Below are 7065 nucleotides of genomic sequence, written 5' to 3'. Positions count from 1 at the left end.
CCCACAAAGACTCTGACACCAGAAGACAAATTAGAAAGAACCCAAAGTCATTTTAAAAATAGCTCATTTTTAAGTCAATCATGTTTTTTATTTATTTATTTATTTTGGAGCTTGACTCATAATTTTTTATGCTTGTGGTTGGCAACTTTTTTAATATATATATATTACTCTTATGCCAGTGTTGGTGCTTAGGATGGAAAGTAATCTCTTCTGCTCCACTCTGACATTTACTGCTGCTTCTGTCTGCTCTGTGGTGCTGACATCAACTGTTCTGTCCTCCCTGCTACGGGTTTTTCTTAAGGTTTATCTTGGACATCCTCATTTCCTCACACCAGTTGGTTCCCACTTGATGGCTTCATGTGGGAGTCCCTGTGTACTTGCTCTAAATGTGTCCAGCACTTTCTTCTGATTCTGGTGAAGATTTTTCAAATCTGTTTGTTGGTGAAAGTCTCTCCAGCCAATGCCCAAAATCTTTCACAGGCACTTATTTTTTAACATGTCTAGTTTTCTGTCTGTTGTTTTGGTGAATCTCCAGCTCTCATAGCCATAGGTTAGCACTGAGATTATGTTCAAGTTAACAATTCTCAGTTTTGTTCTGGTATTGTGTATCTTTTTGATTTCCATGCTTTGTCAAGTTTAGCAAATGCTGTGGATGCCTTTTCTATCTTTGGTGTCCCTTTCTTCTTGAGGTGGCCATTGACTTATAGGGTATGTGAACTGTTATACTTTCTTGATATTTTTGCCTTCTAATATGATGATGTTGCCTGATGTCAGGGTTTCAAGGAGTTTCTTTTAGCATAACTGATTCTGAGCCCTATTTGGCCTCCTGTTTTTACCAAATTGTCTTAATTTGTAGCTTTTTGGAAGGTATCACTCAGTAGCACAATATTGTCAGCAAAGTTCTAGGTATTTGCCATCTATCCATGCTATACCAGAGTTTGTGTTGCTCGTACACTTCTTCACTCTCCAGTCTATGGCAATGCCAAACAACAGTAGATATATCAATTATTTAGATAATGGCATAGAGAGTACACTTATAAAGTTTGTGGATGATACCAAGCTTGGAGGGGTTGCAAGTGCTTTGGAGGATAGGATTATAATTCAAAATGATCTGGACAAACTGGAGAAATGGACTGAAGTAAATAGGATGAAATTCAATAAGGATAAATGCAGAGTACTCCACTTAGGAAGGAACAATGAGTTGCACACGTACAAAATGGGAAATGAATGCCCAGGAAGGAGCACTGCGGGGAGAGCTCTGGGGGGGTCATAGTGGACCACAAGTTAAATATGAGTCCACAGTGTAATACTGTTGAAAAAAAGCTAACATCAGTCTGGGATGTATTAGCAAGAGTGTTGTAAGCAAGACATGAGAAGTAATTCTTCCGCTGTACTTCATGCTGATTAGGCCTCAATTGGAGTATTGTGTCCAGTTCTGGGCACCACATTTCAGGAAAGATGTGGACAAATTGGAGAAAGTCCAGAGAAGAGCAACAAAAATTATTAAAGGTCTAGAACAGAGGTTAGTTCCCTCCAAGGTGCATGCCTGGGCGGCCGCACACAAGAGAATGAAGGACCATCCACCTAATTAGTGGAGTTGTGCAGGCATGGCTCCACTAATTAAGTGCCTGGACCCTGGAGAAGACCCACATGTAAGGTGAGGTGGTGGTCTTGGGGGAATAAGGGATAGGTGGGAGGGGGAAGTGGGGTGAGAAGAGGGGGTGGGAGGAATTTGGGATGTGCAGGGTTGCAGCGGCCAGAGAAAGAGGTGACTTTCCCCAGCTCCGGGTCTGCGGCTGCCGGGAGAGACGGCCCTCCTTCCCAGTCTGAGCTCTCTGGCTGCTGTAGCGGGGGAGAAATGCCCCTCCTTCCCAGCCCAGCTCAGTGGCTGCCGTGGCAGGGGAGACCCCCTTCCTTCCCAGCCCCAGCAGGGGAGAGAGGGCACATCCATTGCATTAGAAAGGTAAGACTACTGATATTAAAATATGAGTTGTGTGTTCTTATTTGTAGAACAAAAAAAGTTTATTATTTTTAAGTTTTTATTATATAGCGCTTCTATCCAAAATGCTTTACAATAGTTAGCTAATGGTACAAACAACATTTGGAAAGATCCTCAGCAGTTTTCAAGTGGTCCGCAAAAAAAAAAGTTTGAGAACCACTGGTCTAGAAAACATGCCTTATGAAGGAAGATTGAAAAAATTGGGTTTGTTTAGTCTGGAAAAGAGAAGACTGGGAGGGGACATAATACTTTTCAAGTACATAAAAGGTTGTTACAAGAAGAAGGGAGAAAAATTGTTCTTGTTAACCTCTGAGGATAGGACAAGAAGCAATGGGCTTAAATTGTAGCAAGGGAGGTTTAGGTTGGACATTAGGAAAAACTTCCTAGCTGTCAGGGTGGTTAAGTACTGGAATAAATTGCCCAGGGAGGTTGTGGAATCTCCATCATTGGAGATTTTTAAGAGCAGGTTAGACAAACACCTGTCAGGGATGGTCTAGATACTTAGTCCCGTCATGAGTGCAAGGGATTGGACTAGATGACCTCTCAAGGTCCCTTCCAGTTCTATGATTCTATAAAGTGCAGCCTTGTTTTATGCCAGTGTCCATATTAAATCACTGTGTTGTCTGGTTGTTCACTCTTACAGAGCAGAGTGCATCTTTATGCCTGGTCTTGATGATGATGTCAGCTTTAGCTGGGGTTCCATAAGATGAGAATATTCCATAATGTTTGTCTGTGTAGGCAGGGCCTGATTAACCTTTTGTGGGCCCCAGCACCAAACATATTTGTGGGCTCCGAGTGTGGGCCTGGTGTGGCAGTGCCATTGGTGCCATAGTATACCCAGTACTAAATCTCTGAGACACAGTCCAAAGGGGCCCCAGCCGGCCCAGCCTGCTCTGCTTGGGCTGCAGCCCCATCAGCTCTTCTCCGCCCCCCGCCTCTGTCCCATACTGTTAGCCGACGGCCAAGGATGTTTGGTGAGGTGCCAGCTATGCCCGTTTATACCATGCGTGACTTTAACCGCTAGGACACACTGTCCCTTCGCGGCGGGCAGCCCAGGCTAGGCTGACGGATGCCCCAAGGTCCTAACCACCCGTGACTTTAACTGCTAGAGCTCAGAGCTCCTTCGCAGCGGGCAGCCAGGATTGACTGACAGGTGCCCCAAGAGTTTGCCCCGTGGAGGCGGCACAACTCAACGCTAAGGTTCTTAGTACTCTCACCTAATGGCCAGGCTTTAGAGCCAAAACGGCTGAGGTTCTTTAATTTTGTTGGCTGCTTTACAGTAAACCAGAGAAAACAAGTCAGGCTTATGCACAAATGGTTACCAAAAATTTATTAAGCTAGATTCTAATCATGTGGTTACAAAATTGCTAGTGCCTACTTATTTAAATGTAGAGATGTTACACACACAAACAAGTTACAAAACTGAAGCCACAATCCCAAAGAAAGAAAACGAAGTATAGAGCTCTATTTCAAAATATGTGTACACTAAAGATAGGAGATCAGGTGTGGGTGCTTCTTACCCTCCTTGCATCTCTCGATTCCAGCGGTGCCAAGCCAGGATTGGTCACTCAATTCCGTGGAAAGACAAATAAGGGACAAGGCTTAGGGACCCTCTTAGCTGCAGAAGCCTTGGGAGGCTGTCACTTATCTGACCAGCAGATAGATAGTGAAAAGCACTCAAAAATCATGGTGCTGTAGGTCCCCTACTTATACCTCTGTACTCCTTTATTCTCTTTCTCCTTTCTTATGCCAAATTGAGGCTGGTCTGTCGGGGTGACACCAGCTTTCGCAAGAGTAGTTTACACTTGCAAGGGAGAGAAACAATAAGTTTTGTCTACTGGACATTTCTTTTATCAGGGTAAATATTTTCCCACCTAGGATGTTGGTGTGTGTGCATCACGCTGTTTAGTAGGGGCTAAGAGCCATGTCTGTCACAGGGCCTCTGCCTGCTGTGAGCTTAATCGTTGTATATGTTCCCAGAGGCACATTGTAGCAGCACACCTGTGCTTTTCACAGCTTCAAAGGCTGTGCTGGAATATATGTTAAGTGCCCTGTTCCGGCTTCCTCCTGTGTTTCCAGCAATGCTGGTCTGAGGGGGGGGGGTGGCTGTCTGTCTGGCTACACATACCCACCCACCAGCAGCCAAGTTCCCACCTCTGCCTCCTCCCCTAGTATGCTGTGTTCCCTCTCCTCCCTCCCAGCGCTTCCCCCGCTGCTGAACAGCTGTTTGCTGGCACCCCTGAAGGGAGCGGGAGGAGCAGGGCTACAGTGCACTGGGAGAAGGAGGCAGAGAAGAGGCAGGGGCGGGGCCTTGGGGAAGGGGGTGGAATCAGGGTAGGGCAGAGCAAAGGTGCGGCCCCTGCATTCCCCCTACACATACCCCCCCCCCTGCCCTGAGCCTCTCAGGGAAGGGGGCTGGGAGCACAGAGCCCCCCCATGACCCCAGCACCGTGCCTTGACTCCTGCATCCCCCCCTCGGACACTGTCACGACTCCAGCTCTGACTCCTGCACCCCCCACACATACCCAGCCCCCCCACACCCCATGCCCTGACTCCTGCACCGCCCCCTCCACATCCCCACCCTGAGCACCAAATGGGAGCTCCTGCACCCCCCCCCCACATTCCCACCTGCACCCCTCGCACCAAATAGGAGCTGCCCCAGGTAAGTGCTCCACACCCAAACGTCCTGCCCCAACCCTGAGCTCCCTCCTGAATCTTAACTCCTAACATAACTCCTGGCCAGACCCTGCACCCCAACCCCAGCTTGCTCCTGCACGCTAACTCCTGCCCAGACCCTGCACCCTGAGCCCCCTCCCACACCTTATGTCCTGGCCAGACCCCGCACCTCAACATTTTTTTTTACTTTTTTTTATAAAGCACTCTTATCCAAAGCACTTTACAATAGTTACCTAACGGTACAAACAATATTTGAAAAGATCATTAAGTGGTCCGCCGAGACTCCCAGCGATTTTCAAGAGGTCTGTGGAAAAATAAGTTAGTCTACAAAAACAATCAAGGTACCTCACTTTATTTTCATTTACTTGCTATTATAGGAGGAGGATGAAGAAAAAAGAATGAAAAACGGGGACGGGAGGGAGATAAGAGAGAATGTTCTTTTTCTTGGCTCGGTCCTAAGGAGGGGGCCCCAAAAATGAAGCTGAGCACAGGGCCCCGCTAACTCTAAATCCGCCACAGCTCCCCATGCTACAGCCAGGGGCTGACCACCCCCACCCCCCCGCCAAGCTCCACGTGCCGCTTGCAGGACAGGGGCTGATCCTTCCCTCGCCCCAGTTCACCGCACCACTGCTAGGAACTGAGGCTAACACCTTTCCCACACCGCTGCCAGAAGCTGGGGCTGGCTCCTAACCACACCCCCCCCCCTCAGCTCCATTCTACCTGGGGCTGACCCCCCTGGCCCTGCTGCCTGACACCTCACATTGCCCCACCCCCACACACACACTCCTCCACACCCCGCTGGGGGACACACAGGACTTTTTTTTTGTAAACTGGGCATTTGTTCATTTGCTGATCAGTTGGCAAGAGCAAACAGGATAAAAGCCCATTTTTGTCAAAAAATGTCAGGATGGCCAGGACAAAGCTTAAAAGGGGAACTGTCCTGGCCAAACGGGGACGTATGGTCATCCTATCTCCAGGCAAGTGGGTCCTGAGGCAGTCCGGCCAGGGCAGGAGCAGACCCTGGCCTGGCTAATTGTGCCACTCCCGAAAGGCTGGAGTGATTCCACGCCCTGGCACTGGGCCGGCCCCAGCTGCGCTGCCACCTCAGCCTGGCAGACACCGTCACCTTCCAGCAGGGTCAGTGAGTGTGGCCAGGGGGCAGGGTGTGAGGGGGGAGGGTCTCTGGAGGTGTGGGGGGGCTGCTGGCCAGTGGAGGGTCTGTTGGGGGGCGGTGCGGGAGGTCTGTGTGTTGGGATGCTGGGCAGTGGCGGGTCTGAGTGAGGTGATGTGTAGTTGTGGTGGTGGGCTGTGGGGAAGTGCATTGGGCAGCAGTGGTGTGGCTGTGTGAGTGGGGTGCTGGGCAGGGATGGTGGAGTGTCACACCACATCTACGTCAGCTCAAGCTTCAGGTCATCTGTTCGATAGGCAAAGGCCTATCAAGCACGAGATGTCAGCAGTCACCACATATCTTTGCATTGCTAAACTGAAATTAAAATAGAAAAAGATCAGCTTTAAACAGAAAGTTGTAAAGAAATCAATAATACAAAACTGGAAACAAAGGAGTACACACAGCCATTTACCGAGTAACTAAAATCCAGTGTGGAAATTTCAAAAATTTAAAAAGCAAAGATGGAAAAATGTTTACAACTGAGTTAGTTCTCAAGCTGTCTGGCAGCATAGAGGACACCAAACACATTATGTGCCTCCACATCAACTGAGGTAGAACAGAGAACCAGTTTGGCAGAGCATTTCAAAGAAGTCCTCAACAGAGCCAGCCCCACCTCAGCAGCAGATTTCAATGAAACAAGCAAACTTGATCAACTTGACATTAGCATTGGTCCAGTAGAGATGTCAGAAGTACAGGCTGTAATTAAGAAGCTGAAAAACAACAAAATGGCAGGAGGTGATCAAATCACAACAGAAATGCTAAAATCACTTACCACAACCCTAAAGTCTGAGCAAAGGAAACACCCTGACCAGTAGTAACATGGAATGATTGTGAGAATACAAATGAGTGATCTTATTGACTGGAGAGGAGTTAACTCTACTTTGTTATGGGGAAAGCCTTCTGCAGTCTGGTTCTACACAGGATGAAAGAGGCAGGATTGGTAAACATGTCTTATAGTGTTCCTTGACTCTGTCTATTTAGTTTAACAAACAGAAGGTTAAGAGGTGACTTGATTACAGTCTGTAAGTACCTCCATGATGAACATGTATTTAATAATGGACTGTTCAATCTAGCACAGAAAGATATAACATGATCCAATGGCTGAAAGTTGAAGCTAGATAAATTCAGACTGAAAATAAGGTGTATATTTTTAACAGTGAAGGTAATTAACCATTGGCACAATTTACCAGGGTCATGTCGGATTCTCCAGCTGAAATTTTTA

This window comes from Lepidochelys kempii, chromosome 1 (assembly GCF_965140285.1).
Source record: "Lepidochelys kempii isolate rLepKem1 chromosome 1, rLepKem1.hap1, whole genome shotgun sequence".
Taxonomy (NCBI): Eukaryota; Metazoa; Chordata; order Testudines; family Cheloniidae; genus Lepidochelys; species Lepidochelys kempii.
Note: the sequence above shows the minus strand (reverse complement) of the source record.